General features: G+C 44.9%; 1 protein-coding gene across 1 annotated transcript in view; it reads left to right on the top strand.

Annotated features, from left to right (window-relative positions):
* Positions 1–19,683, top strand: part of LOC115471506 (E3 ubiquitin-protein ligase MARCH6) — a 350,986-nt gene that overhangs the window by 254,245 nt on the left and 77,058 nt on the right. The gene's annotated exons all lie outside the window — the stretch shown is intronic.

The following is a 19,683-nucleotide window of genomic DNA, read 5'->3' as shown; positions in this document are numbered from 1 at the left end:
TTGTGTTGGCATTGTAAGTAGTATGCTATAAAATCAAAAATATGTACTGGAGAGCAAAAATCACCTGAAACACATCAACTAATTTGCTCTAAATCTTGACTTTAACCCAGACTATTATAATATGAATCATATGAAAAGGAAACCTCAACAGCCTGGGGTGCCTTCAGAGATGGTCTCCCCCTATTTTAGTGGCTACTATCATGGGTTTCAATAATCCTCTGAAACCAACTGCAAAGGAAAAGAACTTCCTAATGGAGAAAAAACCTTTGCAGGCAAAAAAACAGAGAAAAATATTTAAATAATAATGTGTCGAGTTAATGTCAACACAATACTGAAAAAGATTAAATAAGTACAAGAGATTTACTACATGTGCACAGAACAAATCTTTCACTTAGCTTCTCCATCCAGGTGGTGACAGCAGCAAACGGCTTCCGCAAGATCTCCAACCGGGACGAGCTCCAATCAAATCCACTGCAGCTTCTGGTTGGAGATCTTGCGGAAGCCGTTTGCTGCTGTCACCACCCGGATGGAGAAGCTAAGTGAAAGATTTTTTCTGTGCACATATAGTAAGTCACTTGTACTTACTTATTTTATTTATTTATTTAGAACATTTATATCCCACATATTCCCAACATAGCAGGCTCTATGTGGCTAACAGCAGTTAGAGAAATTACATCATACTAATTCCAGGGCGGAACAGGGAATAAGGACCAACATGGGGGGGAAATCAACAGGGGAAACAAGTGAGGGACAGCAGGTAGTTAAGTAACAGCGGAGTAAGCTTTGTCACAGAGATAAGTCTTGAGGACTTTCTTGAACAGGGTGTGGTCATTAGTCTCTTTTAATGAGGATGGTAGAGCATTCCAGTAGCGATTCTCTATTTCCCTCATTCTCTATTTCTGTCGACAACACGCTCATGCTTCCTGTCTCGTCTGCTCGCAACTTTGGGGTCATCTTTGACTCCTTCCTCTCCTTCTCTGCCCATATTCAACAGATTGCTAAAACCTGTCGTTTCTTCCTTTATAACATCGCCAGAATTCGCCCTTTCCTTTCTGAACACGCTATCAGAACCCTCATCCACACTCTCATCACCTCTCGCTTAGACTACTGCAACTTGCTTCTCTCAGGTCTTCCACTCAGCCATCTCTCTCCTCTTCAATCTGTTCAAAACTCTGCCACACAACTAATATTTCGCCAAAGTCATTATGCCCATATCAGCCCTCTCCTGAAATCACTTCACTGGCTCCCTATCCGTTTCCGTATACAAGTCAAGCTCCTCTTGTTGACCTATAAGTGCATTCACTCTGCAGCCCCTCACTACCTCTCCACCCTCATCTCTCCCTACACTCCTTCCCTAGAACTCCGTTCACTAGGCAAATCTCTCCTAATTACACCCTTCTCCTCCATCGCTAACTCCAGACTCCGCTCCTTCTATCTCGCCGCACCTTGTGCCTGAAATAGGCTTCCTGAGCCATTACATCTCGCTCCATCCCTGGCTGCGTTCAAATCCGGACTAAAGACCTACCTGTTTGATGCTGCTTTCGACTCCTGACTTGTATTTTTATCTTATCCTTATGTGTCCTTCTGTCTGTCTGTCCTTCCCTTATCCTTTTTGGTCCTGTCTGTTTGTCCTGATTTAGATTGTAAGCTCTTTTGAGCAGGGTCTGTCTTCTTCATGTTCAATTGTAAAGCGCTGCATACGACTGGTAGCGCTATAGAAGTGATTTATAGTAGTAGTAGATAAGTCTTGAGGACTTTCTTGAACAGGGTGTAGTTGTTAGTTTCTTTTAATGAGGATGGTAGAGCATTCCAGTAGCGAAGAGCAATTTGTATCTGAGATTCCTACAGTTAGGATAGTGGAGATTAAGATAAGTGCAAGACGGCTTTATGGAATTTCTAGGAGGGAGGTCAATCAGGCTGAACATATAAAGTGGAGGAGTGGCCTAGTGGTTAGGGTGGTGGACTTTGGTCCTGGGGAACTGAGTTCAATTCCCACTTCAGGCACAGGCAGCTCCTTGTGACTCTGGGCAAGTCACTTAACCCTCCATTGCCCCAGGTACAAATAAGTACCTGTATACAATATGTAAGCCGCATTGAGCCTGCCATGAGTGGGAAAGCTTGGGGTACAAATGTAACAAAAATAAAATAAAAAACTGGAGCATCCCTGGGTGAGAGCACAGATTTTGAATTAAATACGCTCTTTTATCGGGAGCCAGTGGAGCTTCTCTCTTAGAGGTTTTGCTGCCTCAAACCGAGATTTACCAAATAGTAGTCTTGCCGCCATGTTTTGTGCCGTCTGGAGTTTCTTAAGGGTGTGTTCTTTGCATCCAGTGTAAATCTCAGTGCAGTAGTCAAAATGGCTCAACACAAGAGAGTGGATTAGAGTCCGGAAAAGGTCAAATGGAAGGAACTGCTTGATATGTTTGAGCAAGTGCATGGAGAGGAGCATTCTCTTCTTAATAGCTGATAGCTGAAGGTCGAGGGACAGGTGGGAATCCAGAATGACACCAAGGAGCTTCAGTTTATCTGCGATAGGGGATGGAGGAGCCCAGATTAAATTTAATCTTTTAACCTTCCAATGTGGTATATATCATTCAGGGTAAAAAATGCAACGAAGGCTGCTGCATTGGAGAAACAAGTCAGATGCTAAAGAGGAGATTTAACTTGCGTAGACACCATATGAAAAATGCTAGTACCAATAAGGATGTCACGCCTGTGGGGCAGCACTTTACAAAACCAGAACACTGTACTAGTGATTTCATGGTAAGAATCCTGAAAGGGAACTTTAAAACAATACAGGAATGTAAGACCTTTGAAGTCAGAATGATTAAATATTTTGACACCCACCAGACAGAACTTAACAAAGATCTGGGTTTTCTAGCCCATTATAGACCATAAAATTGTACTTCTTTGTCACCCTCCTGTCTCCATGCACATCTCCCTGTCCCTCATCCACCCGACTCTTCCTGTCTCTCACCTATCCACCCCTATCCTGTTAGAATGTCACTGGAATGCTTTGATGTTTCACTTATATATACTTCATATAACTCAAGAAAACCAGTTAAGGTAAGCAAAAAAACAATTAGTTCGGAGGTCACGTGACGTCATGAACAGGAGCGGTTGCTGAATCTCCCGCTCCTGCCAGCTTACCCGCTAAGCCCTCAAAATCGGGTGAATTAGTCGGCAGCGAATCCCCAAACTTTGCAGATTCAGAATCGGAAGTCAAGGTGTAGCATTTGAGCGATTCAAACATTCATTATGGCAGCGAAAAGTGTCCGCAGCGCCAAAGACAAGACGCGAGGTGGCGATGACAAAATGGCGGCCCCGCCGAGCCCGCCCGGGCACACGGTGAGCTCGGCGGAGGTGGTAGCGGAGGTGACGAGCGCCATGGAGCCGCTGCTGGATAGGCGCCTGGGACCTATCGATAACAAATTAGATCTGGTCCAGGAAAACTTGGGGCAACTTAATAAGGATTTGGCGGAGTTCCAGCAACGCCAGGGGGCCCTGGAGGACAAAGTTTTGAAAATGGAGGAGGAAAATGTGAAACTGAAAACCCAATTAGAGGCCTATGAAGAGAAGTTAGAGGATCTTGAAAATAGATCCCGTAGAAATAATTTGAGATTCGTGGGGCTGCCGGAGGCGCTAGAAACTACTAACTTGAGAGTCTTCCTAGAATCCTGGCTATCGGAACAGCTACAACTGCCTACAGACCTGGGAACCCTCCGAGTGGAAAGGGCGCACCGGGTGGGACCCAGGCAATCAGATAACGCGAAGCCACGAGTGGTGATATGTCGACTATTAAACTCTGCATATAAAGAGGCTATACTGCAGGCTCTAAGAAAAGATCAAGAACTGCGCTACGAGAACAAGAAGGTTTTATGTTTCCAGGATTACTCAGCGGCAGTAGCGATGCAAAGGAGGAAGTTCTCCCCGATTTGCACGAAATTATTTGAAAGGAAGATCCGATTTGCCTTGCAATATCCTGCGAAACTGCGGGTCACTTATCAGGCGGAGACAACAATCTACACCTCTGTGGAAAAAGCGCAGGCCTTTCTGAGATCCGTTGAGGAGCGCTGACCGCAAGAAGGACATGTGGTGTGGAATATAGTGGATGTGATGAAGATGGCTCTGTAGCCCTAGCAAACATGGATTACAAATTGCTAATTTAAGATTCTGGATCACTGTAAATTGTCTCAGTGGTGGAGTGTGCCTGGTAACTGTGGGAACTGGTATGGAGACGAGGCAGCTGAGCATATAAGGTGTCTCCTTGGGGATCCGTGAGGACACCTACTGATCAAATTGTTTGAGGTCAGCTGGAAACACATACTTGGCTGGGCTGCCGGATTTCCAAGGATTCTGGAGGAGATGGTTACAGCTCAGCAAAACAGTGAAGGAAGGTGAAGGACTTAATGGTGGAAATGTTGTTGTTGATGTGTATAAATCGATAATGTGCAGAGGTTTTGATGCAATCTGCAATAATTTTATGTTGTGGTTATAAAGATTTGAGGGGGGTTGGTTTACAAGAGGGTGGGGGTAAGGGACGTTAAACGTGATGGTCCCATTTTGGGGCTGGGGGAATTTTCAAGGGGGGTTAGGGTTAGTTGGGGGGGAGGGGGGTTGTTGGGCTGAGGGAGGGGGGGTTAGGGGGAAGAGAGACGCAGAAGCCTGGAGGATACATCCCATAAAAGTTTGGAAGGGAAGTATATGGAGCACATTGGAAAAAGGAGGGGGGTGGTGGCTGGGACACCCCTCTTCAAAGCAAGAATGGTATAAACCGCAAAGAATGGTATCAAATAGAAGTGAGGTCCCCTGAAGGTTGTTACATGGAATGTAGGAGGGATTACATCCCACATTAAACGCTCCAAAATCTTACAACACTTACAACGGCACAAAGTAGATATAGCCCTATTGCAAGAAACACACTTATCGGACGTAGAACATGCGAAATTGCGCACTTGGTGGGTGGGGGAGTGCGTCTCTGCAGCGGCTCGGGGGAAGAAAGGAGGGGTTGCCATCCTGTTTAGAAAGGGGATTGTAGATAAATTGGATATTAGATACACTGACCCGGGTGGGAGATTTTTGGTCTGTGAGGTTACTATAAACCGTCAGCCAGTGCTGTTTGGGAATATATATGCCCCAAACCAATATGATAAGAGGTTTTACAAGATGATTACAATGAAATTGCTACGACAGCATCCTCTACCCATAATACTAGGAGGGGATTTCAATACAGTAATGGACCCTCTGATGGATTGTACTGGGCCCCGGAGACAGGTTCCTGGACAGGAGAATCGGGGGCTGCCTAATCTCTGTCGACAGATGGGGCTGGTGGATGTTTGGCGGACTCTCGATCCGCAAGGGAGGGATTACACACATCTGTCTCGAGCGCATGGCACGCAAGCGCGAATTGACTATTTGTTGGTTTCGGAGCAGCTTTTTGGTTCAGTGCCAAGTGCAGTCATAGGTGCCACAGTAATCTCAGATCATGCATGGGTGGAAATGTGCTGGTTGCCTAAGAAGGAACAGGGAGGACATGGCAGATGGACATTCCCTGTGGAGCTCTATCGAGACCCAGTTTTTAAGGCCTCTATACTTCGCAGTTGGAGCGATTATAAGCTACATAATGGGCCGCATGCTGATCGCCCAATCCTCTATTGGGAGGCGGCTAAAGCGGTGTTTCGGGGTGAAATCATAAGCTATATGGCCCATAAACGTAAAGCCCGGCTTCAGGAAATAATGCGATTGAGCCAATTAGTGTGTAAGGCGAGGAGGAGATATGGTCGGCAACCCTCCCTAGAGAGTAAACAACATTTACTATCCTTGCAGACAGCGTTAAATGAACTCCTTCACCAAAAAGCTGTGTGAGCTCAAAATTATTATAAATATCAGCTTTATAAGTATGGCAACAAAGGGGGGCGTTTGATGGCGCGGCTAATTGCGGCCAAGCAAGGGAAAACTAGGATATTAATCATGAAAAACGAGCAAGATAGACGAATTTCCACAGATCAAGGAATTAGCGAGATTTTTTATAACTATTATAGAAGGTTATATGAGAGCCCACCGGATGAAGGTCTGTCGGGAGACTCGTATTTGGAACAGTTAAAGTTACCAAGTCTATCTACGCAAGATGAGCAGAGGCTTAATAACCCAATTATGACAGAGGAGGTGTCGTTGGCCATTAATCAAAGTCAATTGTTTAAAGCTCCCGGGGTGGACGGTTATAGAGCGGAATTTTACAAACTAATGGGGGAAGAGATAATAGAGCCCTTAACCTTAATGTTCAATACCTTGGTAGAGCAGGAGCAGGTGCCCCCTGATTTAAACACCGCATGTATTATTGTAATCCCTAAGAAAGGGAAAGACCCAGAATCGGCAGCATCATATCGGCCGATTTCGCTCTTAAATTTTGAGGTTAAGCTGTTGGCTAAGATCATGGCAAATAGACTAGCAAAAATTTTACCAAAATTAATACATGATTCCCAAGCAGGGTTTGTAAAGGGTCGAACAATTGCTAAAAGCGTCCGTAAAGTCCTGACCTCTTTAGAAGCTAGCAGTAGAGGGAATAAAAAATCTTTACTAATAAGCTTTGACGCGGAAAAAGCTTTTGATCGGGTTCACTGGGACTTCTTATATGCGGTCCTTCGGAAATATGGATTTTCGGGTAGATTTTTCTCAGGGATAAAAGCATTATATTCGAACCCGAGGGCCCGCATCTCGGTTAATGGGTTTGTAACATCAGACTTTGACATAGGCAGGGGAACGCGACAGGGCTGCCCTCTATCACCTCTATTGTTCGTGCTAACGCTAGACCCTTTATTGAGAGATATAATGGAGCAGCCAGCTATAGCTGGCACGAGGATAGGGAGGGAGGTGTTTAAGGTGGCTGCATTCGCCGATGATATTTTGGTTCATCTGACGAGTCCGCAGGATTCGTTGGAGGCACTGCTAGAACTCTTTTCAGAATATGGAGATTACGCGGGGTTTCGGTTGAATTGTGAGAAGTCGGAAGCCCTGGCCTCCTCAGAGGAGATATGGAGAGAATGGAGGGGCGAATTTCCTCTGAGACAAGCGCAAAATTCTTTTAAATACTTAGGATTTCTGCTGCCTATGGACACCTCTCGTTTATATGATCTCAGTACTACTTGGCTGCTGAAGGAGACCCGGAATGTGCTACAAGGCTGGATGGATTTACCGCTATCGTTGTTGGGTAGAATTAATCTGATAAAGATGGTACTGTTCCCTAAGTGGCTTTATGTCTTGCAGGCAATACCAATCTGGTTATGTCGGAAGGACCTACAGAGCTTTTATGCACTAGCATCTAAGTTTTGTTGGAAGGGTAGGAAACCAAGAGTTCGGTTTTCTTGCTTGGTCGGTAACTGGAGACAAGGTGGGGTGGGAATGCCGGACTTAGCGCTATATAATCAGGCATGCCAGTTACGTCATTTGGGAGACTGGTTTCTAGAGACTCAACGTTACACCCCTATTGAATTGGAAACGGCATATTTGGAACCTTATCGACTTTTCTCATTGCTACATCACAAAATAGGTAACATACCAGAGGGATTACGTACGAGCGTGTTGGTGCGTCCGCTAAGAGAGGTGTGGAGGAAACTTGTGCGCCAGCTTGGGGGAGACCCAACAGTGTCAGACCAGCTTACAATATGTGGGAACTGTGAGTTCTTACCTGGGATGTCGAGTCGATATTTTGTTGACTGGGCGAGTCGAGGAATTATATGCTTGGCTGATCTGCTGAATGGAGATGGGCGGCCCCTATCAGCTGGAGACTTGTTAAGCAGGGTGGGGGATTCTTGGGGCAACAGATTTGCTATAAGGCAAATACAACATTATGTGGCGTCATTGCCGGAAGCCTCTTTGACCGGGCAAGTGGGGGGTAAGTTACGAGATTTTTTTCACTCTTTGGGCGAGGGCGAAATTACTGTCTCCTTGCTTTGTAAGGCATTAACTAGATGGCAACCCCCTAGAGATTATGGGCCACTGAGACGAGTGTGGGAAAGAGAATTGGGCTTTGAATTGGTGACATGGGACGTGCCGAGGGTAGTGGCGCGCATACCCCTGTTGGTAACAGATGCTCGTTTGAGAGAATGTGCATATCGATGTATCCACAGAGGGTATGTGGCAGCGACACAATTAGCACACATGGGAGGGGATCGTAGTCCAAATTGTCTCAAATGCGGAACGAGTCCAGGTACATTACTACATATGTTTTGGAGCTGCCCCCTAGTGAAAAGATTTTGGACTCAGGTTCGTGGCTTTTGGGAAAGGAGATTGGGTATTAAGGCCCGGGGAACAGTTGAACAATTAATCTTAGATCTTCCAGATTCCTTTCGAGGGCAGAATCGTTTTGAAATACTGTTACTTCGTAAGATGTGCTTACTGGCTAGGAAATGTATTTTACAATACTGGACGGTAAAAGACCCCCCAGCATACTGGCATTGGAGGAACCAGTTGCATCAGCTAATTTCCTGGGAGGCTGGCGAGATTAGATACTCGCAGAGAAAGAGAACCACGTTTCTGGCCATTTGGGGTCCCTATTTACGCATCTTAAACCCTAGAGGCCGGAGCTTACTTCTAAATGCAAGGTGAACTTCCTATGTTGAATTGGAAAAATCCTTCAGGTTGGGAACAGGGAGGGAGGGGGGGAGAGTGGGGGAATGGGGAGTGTAGGTTAAGTTTGGGGGGGGAGGGGGGAAGATAAAGGGTGGGTTGGGGGTTGGGAGAGGGAGGGAGGGACTTTATTACGGGGCTTCTTCTTGTTGATATACAAAATTCAAAAATGCTGCATATTAGTTAGCAAACTGTTGTATAGTTATATCAAGGTTTGATGTATGTTGTATGCAGAGCCCTGTAGGACACTGTTTATTTCTGCTGCAGTATCAATAAAAATCGTTTAAACATAAAAAACAATTAGTTCTGAGGAGGAAAACGCCTCGAGAAGCACTTCTTCTGCTCACTTGCAAAAGGAGGGCTAGGCCGCCTTCATAATCGGCTAAAAACCTCCTAGTCTCTGTGACTTGTTTAGATTCTTCTACTCAACTTTTCCTTCTCGAATTTACATTAGCTTTATGTAAATGTACTTAGCTTAAAGACGTGTGTTGTCCTTCTGTCTTTCACTGTTGCTATGACCGTGGTCAACTTTGGCCCCCGTTTCGCTTCTGCTTCTTCAGAACCTCTGGTCACATTTTCTGTCAGAAAGAAGAGAGAGCACTAAAATTGTGCACCTAATGCTCAACTCATAGGTAACGCAAACAAAAGCTTACATTCCATTCACTCTGCTGACGGATGCATGAAGGGCAACAACAAACAAAACATGGCTGCTTTTTCTACTTCCTATGACGTCAGACGCTGTCATTTGGACCCAATCAGAACTCTTCTAGATCGGCACTGAGGAATGGGAAAGAAAAGATCAGAAAAAAATGAATCCATTCAATCGTCCCATTGAGCCCCTTAGGAGCTAAAGTGTTCAAACGAAAGATCCACTGTTGTTCTTTTCTCAAGAGTGCCCGTTGGGCATCTTCATCCTGCAGACCGGTCCCAATCTGTTGCAATGTCACACATTTAAGCGAATCAAAATCATGTGTGTGTTCAGTGCAATGAACCGCTAGTGACGAGGTCATTTTCTTAGTAGAGATTACACTTTTATGTTCAATAAGCCTCACGTATAGTTGACGGGAGGTCTGCCCAACATAGAGCTTACCACATGGGCAGATGTTACAATAAATCACTCCCTTAGATCTACACGTCGTGTTAGTATACAGAGCAAACTTGCATCCTGTAGACGGATCTGTAATTTTATTAGATTCCAACATAATCGGACACATGCGACGTCTGCAGCGCTTATGTCCTGCATAAGTTAGGGTGTTATCTAGTGGAGGTCTAAAAGTTGCAGGGCACAATAGCTCCTTTCGATTTCTCCCTCTGCTATAGGCTGTTCTCACAGAGGACTCAGCAAACTGTGACAGTGTCTGTATGATGATCCAATGTCTCCAGATAATCTTTGACCCATACCCTGCTTGTGTGGTGTACCTCAACACATATGTGTATGTGGAAGAATCTTCATCATCCATTTTCCTATTCGGTTGTAACAACAACTCCCTGCTGGTGTATTTAGCCCTGTTGTATGCAGTTTTCAACACCGTGTTCGGTAACCCCTCACTGACAGCTGCTCACGTAACCCTCTTGCTTGGTGTCGGACATTTCTATCATCTGAACAGATTCTTCGGTAGCGCAAAAATTGAGCAAAAGGTAAATTATCTTTTAATATTTTGGGATGGCAACTGGCATAGTGTAGTAACATATTTCAATCTGTTGTTTTTTTATACACTGATGTTTCAAAATGACTCGTCTTATTCTGTACTCTTACATCCAAAAACGTCAGTTCTTGCCGATCAGCAGTCATAGTGAATTTTATATTAGGGTGACAGGCATTCAAATAAGTGAAAATGGTCCAACGTCTCTTGGTCTCCATGTCAGACCATGAACACGTCATCTATGTAATGTATCCATAATTTAATCTTATCACCATAGCGACAAGGATACACAAAAAGATCTTCAAAATTCCTCATAAAAAGATTAGCAATTGAGGGGGCCATAGTTGCCCCCATCGCTACACCTGATATCTGTTGAAAAATCCTCCCATTGAACTTAAAATAATTCTTTTCCATCGCAAGAGAGGCAAGTTCAAGTACAAAAGACCTCAGGTGTTCTTTCAGCTGTGATTGTTGTTGAATGAATCTCTTTATAATACACAAAGCTTCTGTTTGAGGAATCACGGTGTATAGAGAGACTACATCCAGGGTCACTAGTAGAAGTCCATCTAACGATCCAGACCACCCAGCAAGTAAATTCATAAACTGCGTGGAATCTTTAATGTACGATCTCCCTTCTGCCACCAGTGGTCTAAGAAAAGTATCAACGTATACTGACAGAGGTTCTAGTATTGATCCCCTACTTGAGACGATGGGGAGACCTGGGGGTTCTACTAAAGTCTTATGTGCCTTCGGCAAGGTATACAAGACAGGGACCTTCCGCGTCTTGGCGTTAAGAAATTTAAATTCTTTCTGTGTGATGAGGCTTAATGCAGAAGCTTCTCCAGTGATGTCAAAAATCTGCACCTTCAGCCCATCTGTCGGATCTTCCATAAGTTCTCTGTAGTCCGTCTCTTCAGTTGCCTCCATACTTCTGTATCATAGGTCATTCGGTCTTGGATTACCACCGCTGCCCCATTATCAGCCCTTCTGATGATAATCTGGGGATTTTGTTGTAATACTTTAAGTGCCCTGCGTTCGCTCACCGGCAGATTAATAGGGGGAGTGAACGATCGTTTTTCCATGGCTTCTAAATTCCTCAGTACTACCTGTTTAAAAATTGCCAGGGTAGGGTCAAGGGGACCCGGAGGGACCCATGTAGACTGAAGCTTAACTCTAGAACTATCTTCTGTCGTGCCAGTAGATTTAACAAAAAACAGTCTGATATCGAGCTTCCTTTAAAAACTTCTCCAGCTCTACCCTACTTTGAAACTTATCATGTTTCTGAGAGGGCACAAGAGACAATCCTTTCGATAAAACAGACAATTCAGACTCTGTCAGTTGACAGGAAGATAGATTAATCACATTTGTCTTAGTTAAGTGTGTGACCTCGTGACTTGTTTAGATTCTTCTACTCAACTGTTCCTTCTCGAATTTACATTAGCTTTATGTAAATGTACTTAGCTTAAAGACGTGTGTTGTCCTTCCGTCTTTCACTGTTGCTATGACTGCAGTCAACTTTTGGGAATGGACCATGCTTTTCTCTTTTTCTGAGAACTTTCTATTTGAGAACTGCACACTAATAGCGATTAACAAGTTAATCGTGATTAATAATTAACCACGTTCGCGGTTGGTCTGGCATCTCACTCCCCTCCCAGACCCCCAGGGACTCTGTCCTCTCCCCTCCTGTTCTACCTTTTTATTTTCAGTATGCCTTCGCCCTGCAGCTGCAGCAGTATTGAAACGTTGCCTCGGTCTACACCGGGCCTTTCTCTCTGACTCTCTGGCTTCTGATGCAACTTCCTGCTTTCAGGATGGGATGGGTCACGATGGAAAGGCCAAGTGCAGGCCAAGGCTGCGTTTTTCAATACGGCTGCCGCTGCAGGGTGCGAAGGCTTACTGAAAATGAAAAGTTAAACTGGGAGGGGAGGGAGACGCCAGACCAACCGGGTGAGGGAGGAAAGGCACAGGGAGGCATATATATGAGAGAATGGGTGAAGGCATGGGGGGGGGGTACATATGAGAGAGAATGGTTGACGGCACAGGGGGCACACGTATAAGAGAGAGAGAGAGAGAATGGTTGACGGCACAGGGGGCACACGTATGAGAGAGAGAGAATAGTTGACGGCACGGGGCGCATGTATGAGAGAGAGAATGGTTGACGGCACAGGGGGCACACGTATGAGAGAGAGAGAATGGTTGATGGCACAGGGGGTGCACGTATGAGAGAGAGAGAATGGTTGACGGCACAGGGGGCGCATGTATATGAGAGAGAATGGGTGAAGACACTAATCTTTAGGGCCATGGTTAAGGAGCAGGGCTTGGCAACTCGAGAACTCCCACTTTCTTATGGTCTCAACGGGTAATTTTTTGCAATAAGAAACAGATGCCAAACCGCTTCTTGACAGAACTGCCATCTTGCTCTACCCCCCCCCCCCCCCCCAATGCATTTAACTCTTTTATCTATGGGGGGAGGGGGGTCATTTTTTTGTTACATTTGCATCCCACATTTTCCCACCTATTTGCAGGCTCAATGTGGCTTACGTAGTACCGTAAAGGCATTCGCCAATTTCGGTATGAACAAATAGAAAGTGATGTTGTGGTAGAATAAGGTTCATGTGTGACAAACGCGTTAGGGAATTGTAGTGAGGAAGAGTTATTTTTTGTCCATTTTGAGCTTTGGTTTTGTTGTGTTGCAGGGTTCAGGCATTTAAGTTGGGTCGGTAGGGTATGCCTTTTAGAACAGGTTAGTTTTTAGTGATTTCTGGACGTTTAGGTGGTCATACGTTGTTTTCACGGCTGTTAGTAATGCATTCCATAGTTGTGTGCTTATGTAGAAAAAGCTGGATGCATAAGTTGATTTGTATTTGAGTCCTTTGCAGCTTGGGTAGTGGAGATTTAGGTATGTTCGTGTTGACCCTGTTGTGTTTCTGGTTGGTAGGTCTATGAGGTCTGTCATGTATCCCGGGGCTTCACCATCGACTATTTTATGAACTAGGGTGCAGATTTTGAAAGCAGTGCGTTCTTTGATTGGGAGCCAGTGCAGTTTTTCTCGGAGGGGTTTGGTACTTTCAAATCGCGTTTTTCCAAATATAAGTCTGACTGCTGTGTTTTGAACGGTTTGAAGTTTCTTTATGATTTGTTCTTTGCATCCCGCATAAATTCCATTGCAGTAATCTGTGTGGCTTAGTACCATTGATTGTATCGGGTTGCGAAATGTTTCCCTCGGGAAGAATGATTTCAGGCGTTTGAGCTTCCACATTGAGTGGAACATTTTCTTTGTTGTAGATTTCACTTGGTTCTCAAGTGAGAGGTTATAATCGATTGTAACGCCAAGAATTTTCAGGCTGTCTGTGATTGAAAGGGTGAGACCTGGGGTGTTTATGTTTGTGGGTTTGTATGTATTGTATTGGGATGAGATGATGAGACAGTGTGTTTTTTCTGTGTTGAGTTTTAGTTGGAATGCATTTGCCCATGAGTCCATGATGTTCAAGCTGAGCTTTATTTCGTTGGTGATTTCTGCCAGATCATGTTTGTAAGGGATGTATATTGTGACATCATGTACATAGATGAAAGGGTTAAGGCCTTGGTTGGATAGGGACTTGGCTAGTGGGGTCATCATTAGGTTGAAAAGGGTCAGTGATAGTGCTGATCCTTGAGGTACTCCGCAATCTGCTTTCCATGGTGATGATATGTTTGAAGTTGATTTCACTTGATATGTTCTGGTGGTTAGGAAGCCCTTGATCCATTTAAGTATGTTTCCGTCAATCCCGAAATAATCTAGGAGTCTTAGGTAGTATTTTGTGGTTTACCATGTCAAACGCACTGGACATGTTGAATTGGAGAACAAGTATGCTTTGTTTAGTATGTATTGTGAATGCATTTCCTAACCTGACCCAGGACAACCACTAACAACATTTCAAATAAAAGATAGCATTTTTATTAGAATGTATTTATTTCATATTTTCAAACTTTTTTAATGTCACTTTTCCTTTTCTTAGTGGTCAAATTGATGCTGTAACAGATTAAGACTGGTAGGGGTTGAAGCAAACAAATATATTTCTTTTTTTTTTTTCATTATTTAGTTTTTATTTAATAGAAAGAGACAGCAAAAAACAGATCATAAAGTAAGACAAATACAACATCATAATCAAATGCAACAGAAGTAACAGCAGTAATTCTCTTTAAAATACCCAAGAATACCATAAAGTAACTTCATTATTTTATCATAAATTTTGAGTACAGAAGCCCAACCAATTCCCTTGGGGTAGGAAAAAAAAATTCCTCCTTTCCTAATCCATACCCATAGCTTAAAACGAACAATGATCTACAAAAGGCGCCCAAATAGCCTCCCATTTAGACAAAGTAAGATGTCGCTTAGCCCACAATCTCTCCATCTCACAAATGTACCATAACTTGTTTAGCCATGGAATCAAAGAAGGAACTTTTTGAGACTTCCAATGTGCAGCTAGAGTAGCAGCAGACATAGCATGGTGAACCAATATACCCTGTGATGTGGTTAGTCCAGGAGGTATACCAGGAAATATGAAAAATTCCGGTGACCACTTAATGGATTTAGCAAGCCACTTCTGGAGTCTATATTGAATCGCTTTCCAAAATGACCGTATCTTATTACAATTCCACCAGGTATGCCCCATAGTACCCCTCTAGCCACAACCTCTCCAGCATAAAGGTGAGACTGCTGGAAACATGTGATGCAGTTGAACAGGAGTCAAATACCATCGGTGTAAAACTTTGACTGCGTTTTCTTTAAAAGGGACAGAAACAGACGTTCGTAATAACGCATGTTCCATATTGGTCCAAACATCATCACCTAAAGTCAAGCCCAACTCCCGCTGCCAATGCATACGATGTCCAACCGGTGGTCGCGCTAAACCACGCAAATAGGCATATAAACCGGAGATTAAACCCCTTGTAAATCTCAAGTCTTCACAAAGACTCTCTAAGAAGGAAGCCTCCCTTATCAACAGAGGCTTGATCACACTAGAGGTTAGAAAGTGCTTCACTTGCACATAAGCGTAAATATCAGTCGGTAAAATGGAGTAAGTGTCAACCAGGTATTGAAAAGATACAAAGTTCTCCTCGTCAAAAAATTGACCCCAAGTCTCTAAGCCCGCTGAAAACCAACGCAAATACAGCCCCGAACCAAGACCTGGGGAAAACGTTGGATTATATAACAAGGGCGTAAATCCAGAAAGAACCATATTCGGCATCTCAAATAAACTATCCCAGTAATATAATGTGGTCTTGATAGAAGAACACATCACTCTAGGCAGAGAATGATAACGACGCGGGAGCCATATCAAGAAACGTAATGGACACAAGCCCACTGAAACCTGCTCCAGTTCTACCCACCGTTTCTGAGAAGAAGCATGGAACCATTCAAAAGCAGCCACAGCTTGAGCCACTTTATAATACCAGAAAAGATTAGGTACACCTAACCCACCACGTTTTGGATCACCATACAACAGGGAACGTGAAAGGCGTGGCCGTTTATTGAACCATATAAATTTAAGTAAACGATTCTGCAAACCCGAAAGAAACTCGTGAGATAAACGGAGAGGCAAAACCTGGAAGAGATACAGCAAGCGAGGAAGCACATTCATTTTCACAGTACTTATCCGTCCAAACCAGGACAGCTCAATAGAGTCCCAAGAATCCAAGTCTCTGTAAATATCCCGTAAAAGTGGAGGATAATTAATCGAAAACAGGTCCGAAAAATCCTGTGAAAGAAGAACCCCCAAATACTTAATTCCCCGAGTTACCCATTTAAAAGGAAAATGAGCTTGCAATGACAGCAAAACAGGTTCAGGAAGATTAGCAGCCATTGCCTCTGATGTAGACATATTCAGCTTAAAACCCGAAGCAGAGGAATAGGCACCCATAAGCCTGAGTAAATTAGGCATGGAGAGGAGAGGTTTGGTCAAGGAAAGTAAAATATCGTCAGCAAATAGTGCTAATTATACTCCTGATCCCCCATAGTAATCCCTGAAATATCCGGATGGGCCCGCACAGCACAAGCAAGAGGCTCCATTACCAAGGCGAACAGCATAGGTGAAAGGGGGCACCCCTGCCGTGTGCCCTGCGATAATGGAAACGCAAGGGAACTCCCACCATTGATGCACACACAAGCCGTAGGCGACCGGTATAGAGCCTGAATCCAACTTCTGAATCCATCCCCAAACCCCATACGCTCTAAAACACTGAACAGGAAAGGCCAATGCACACGATCAAATGCCTTTTCTGCATCCAACCCCAACAAACATAAGGGAAGGTCTGTCTGCTTAGCAACATGTAACAAATTGACCATGCGCCGAACATTATCTTTTGCTGCCGATGCTGGACAAAGCCCACCTGATCAGGATGAATAAGATCTGGCACCCTAGCTAAGCGGTTAGCCAAAACTTTAGCTATAATATTAACATCTGAGTTCAGAATTGAAATAGGGCGATAAGCACAATTAACTTTATCAGAACCAGGCTTCAAAATGGCAGCTATCCAAGCCTCCATCATGGAAGGCGGCAAAGCATCACCGGCCCGCACTCCATTCAAAATTTCCACCAAAAGTGGGGCAAGTTCCCCATGAAAGGCTTTATAAAATTCGTTTGGCAACCCATCCAGCCCAGGAGCCTTCCCAGCAGGCAAGCCCTTAATCACCTTAACTACCTCGTCCACCTGGATGAGACCATCCAACCTATCCCTTTGCTCCTCAGTCAGAGAGGGAAGCTTGGGATGCCAAAAAGATGTTTATGGCCCCAGGCTGCAACGCAGGGTCAGCCGAATACAGAGTTTGGTAGAAGGTTTGAAACCGTTGTCGAATCAAGGAAGAGGTTGTCAGCACCCCGCCCTTATCATCGGCAATTTGCAAAATAGTACGGTCAAACCTATGCTGCCGCAGCTTAAGAGCCAATAATCGACCAGGTTTGTTACAAAACATATAACGCTGTTGCTGCTGTTGACCCCGAATAAAGGCCAGCTCTTCCAAATACACAGCATCAAGTCGTAATCGCAACGAGTGGATTTGCCGCAAAACAGAAGGAGAGTGGGAAACCTTGTGGATCTCCTCTAAACGAGACAATTGAGAAACACAATCTGCAACTTCCAGTCTCCTAGCCTTTGCCCGGGAACTGGCCAGTTTCAGGAAAAACCCCCTCGTAACTGCCTTCAAACAATCCCACACAATCCCCAAATTCGGACCCGAGTCCAAGTTGAGCTCAAGATAGTCTTTCAAAAGTGAACGGTAGTCAGCTAGTATTTTATCCTCTTTCAGTAAAGAAACATTCATGGTCCATCCCGAATTGCTTCACCCAAGGACGGAAGCTGTACCCAAATCGGCGAATGATCAGAAATAGTGATAGGTCCAATTTCAGAAGAACAATCCCGCCTGTATTAAGGAGACATCAAACAACAAGTGATCAATACGGGAATAAGAACCATGAGGATGAGAGTAAAAGGAATAGTCCCGATCTGCAGGATGATGCAATCGCCACACATCCACCACAGCCAAAGATTGAGCCAGAGACACAAGAGCGGAAGAAACCTTAGCATCCGCGCTGGACCCCCCAGCCGACCTGTTCAATGCTGGATCAAAACACGTGTTAAAATCACCCCCTATAACCAATTTACCGACTGGATCAGCTTGGACAATTTTCACCAGCCGAGCAAAGAACGCCCCCTGAGAATCATTAGGAGCATAAGCAGCTACCAGGGTGAGAGCAACGTTAGTTAACAATACCTGCAAAATCAAATATCTACCCGCAACGTCACGCCTAACTTTCAATATTTGTACCTGCAGAGAGCCATGAATCAATATCGCAACCCCTCCGTTTCCTGGATGAATCAGCAGCGGAAGCCCAATCAACGTATGGGTAATGATGATGAGTCAAGTACTTTTCATGTTCCCTTTTTAAATGAATCTTCTGCAGAAAAATCACTTGGGGCTTGTGGAGCAGAAGTTCCTGGAAAAGCTTATACCGCTTTTGAGGAGAGTTCAGACCCTTTACATTGTAAGACAAAAACTTAAGGTCTGCACTCATTTAGAGGCTGATATGGAAAGCACCAGCGGAGTAGCTTACTGAGATATCTAGCAAGGGGGCAGGCTAACTGCATTGCAACATGGGGCATCGCAACAGGAGGATAGGTAGAAGGTAGAGGAGCCCCCCACACACACACACAACCCCCCACTAAAGACCGCCCACTAAACAACCCAAACAACCCACCAGAGAAGAGAGACCCAACCCAACCAAGCATACCCCCCTCCCCTGGGTTACCCCAGATGCTCACAAGCATAACCCCACCAACCATACCCGCAATACACCGCAAGGTAGGAGAAAACAAATTTAACACCACCCTATGTGGGAGAGTAGAGAAACCAACCCCAACACCCCCGACAGCCCGACCCAACCAACCCCCACCCACACACACTGCACACCCAACCCACACACACTCTTAACAAGTTCAATTCCAATAGCATTATACCCACGTGATTCTCTCCAAAGAAGAGAAACAGGGCCATACCAAACCCCACAACCCCAAGCCCGATGTCAATTTAGAAAAGCAGGAGAGTAAACAAGAACACGTTTTGATGACTGACATGGGCCAAGCAAATCTGCTGCAAGCGTGTTAAGGCTTCTTAGAAGCACTTGGAACCCTCTGCCATTTCCAGAGTTTGGCCAGAGTTTCAGGAGCTACAGCAGGATGAGGAGCTGGTGACGGTGTTAGCCCCGCCAGATGTAGCACCCTCTATGCGTCGGCGAGCATTTGAACACGATGGCTCCGTCCCTGACACGTGAAATTCAAAGCAAAAGGAAAACTCCAGCGATAGCGGATCCTTTCCTTGTTCAAAAGCTGCAAAGCTGGTTTCATCTCTATACGTTGCTGCAGAGTTAGCTGGGAAAGATCCTGGTACACTGTCACCCGGGCATTATTGTAAGTCAGGTCTTGAGACTGTCGAGCCCGTGATAGGATCTGCTCCTTTGCCCCGTAGCTTCCAAACAGCACTGCAAAATCCCTCGGTGAACCTCCTGGTCTCAGCGCCCCTGCACAGTGAGCCCACTCAAGCGCAATTAGAGACATACAGCGGTCTGCCCCAGCAGAGCCTTACACAGCGATTGAACGATGGCCGGCACGTCCTCAGTTGCCCCGCATTCTGGCACACCTCGAAAAAGGAGATTTTGACGACGACGCCGGTTGTCCAGATCGTCTACTGCAAGAGGACAGCAGCATATTGAGAGCCTATCGCTTTAAACTTAGTCTCGTGAGACGCGAGGGAGTCAGAGTGATCGTCCATCTTGTGCTCCAGATCTTCAACCCAACCACCCAGGTCTCAGAGATCCGCACTCAGCGTCTCGATCCTGTCAAGGATCTCTAATTTGGAGGCCTTGATGTCCACCTGTAT

The sequence above is a fragment of the Microcaecilia unicolor genome, chromosome 1, assembly GCF_901765095.1.
Source record: "Microcaecilia unicolor chromosome 1, aMicUni1.1, whole genome shotgun sequence".
NCBI lineage: Eukaryota > Metazoa > Chordata > Amphibia > Gymnophiona > Siphonopidae > Microcaecilia > Microcaecilia unicolor.
The sequence above is the reverse complement of the archived record's forward strand: the minus strand, read 5'-3'. Positions and strand labels throughout refer to the sequence as shown.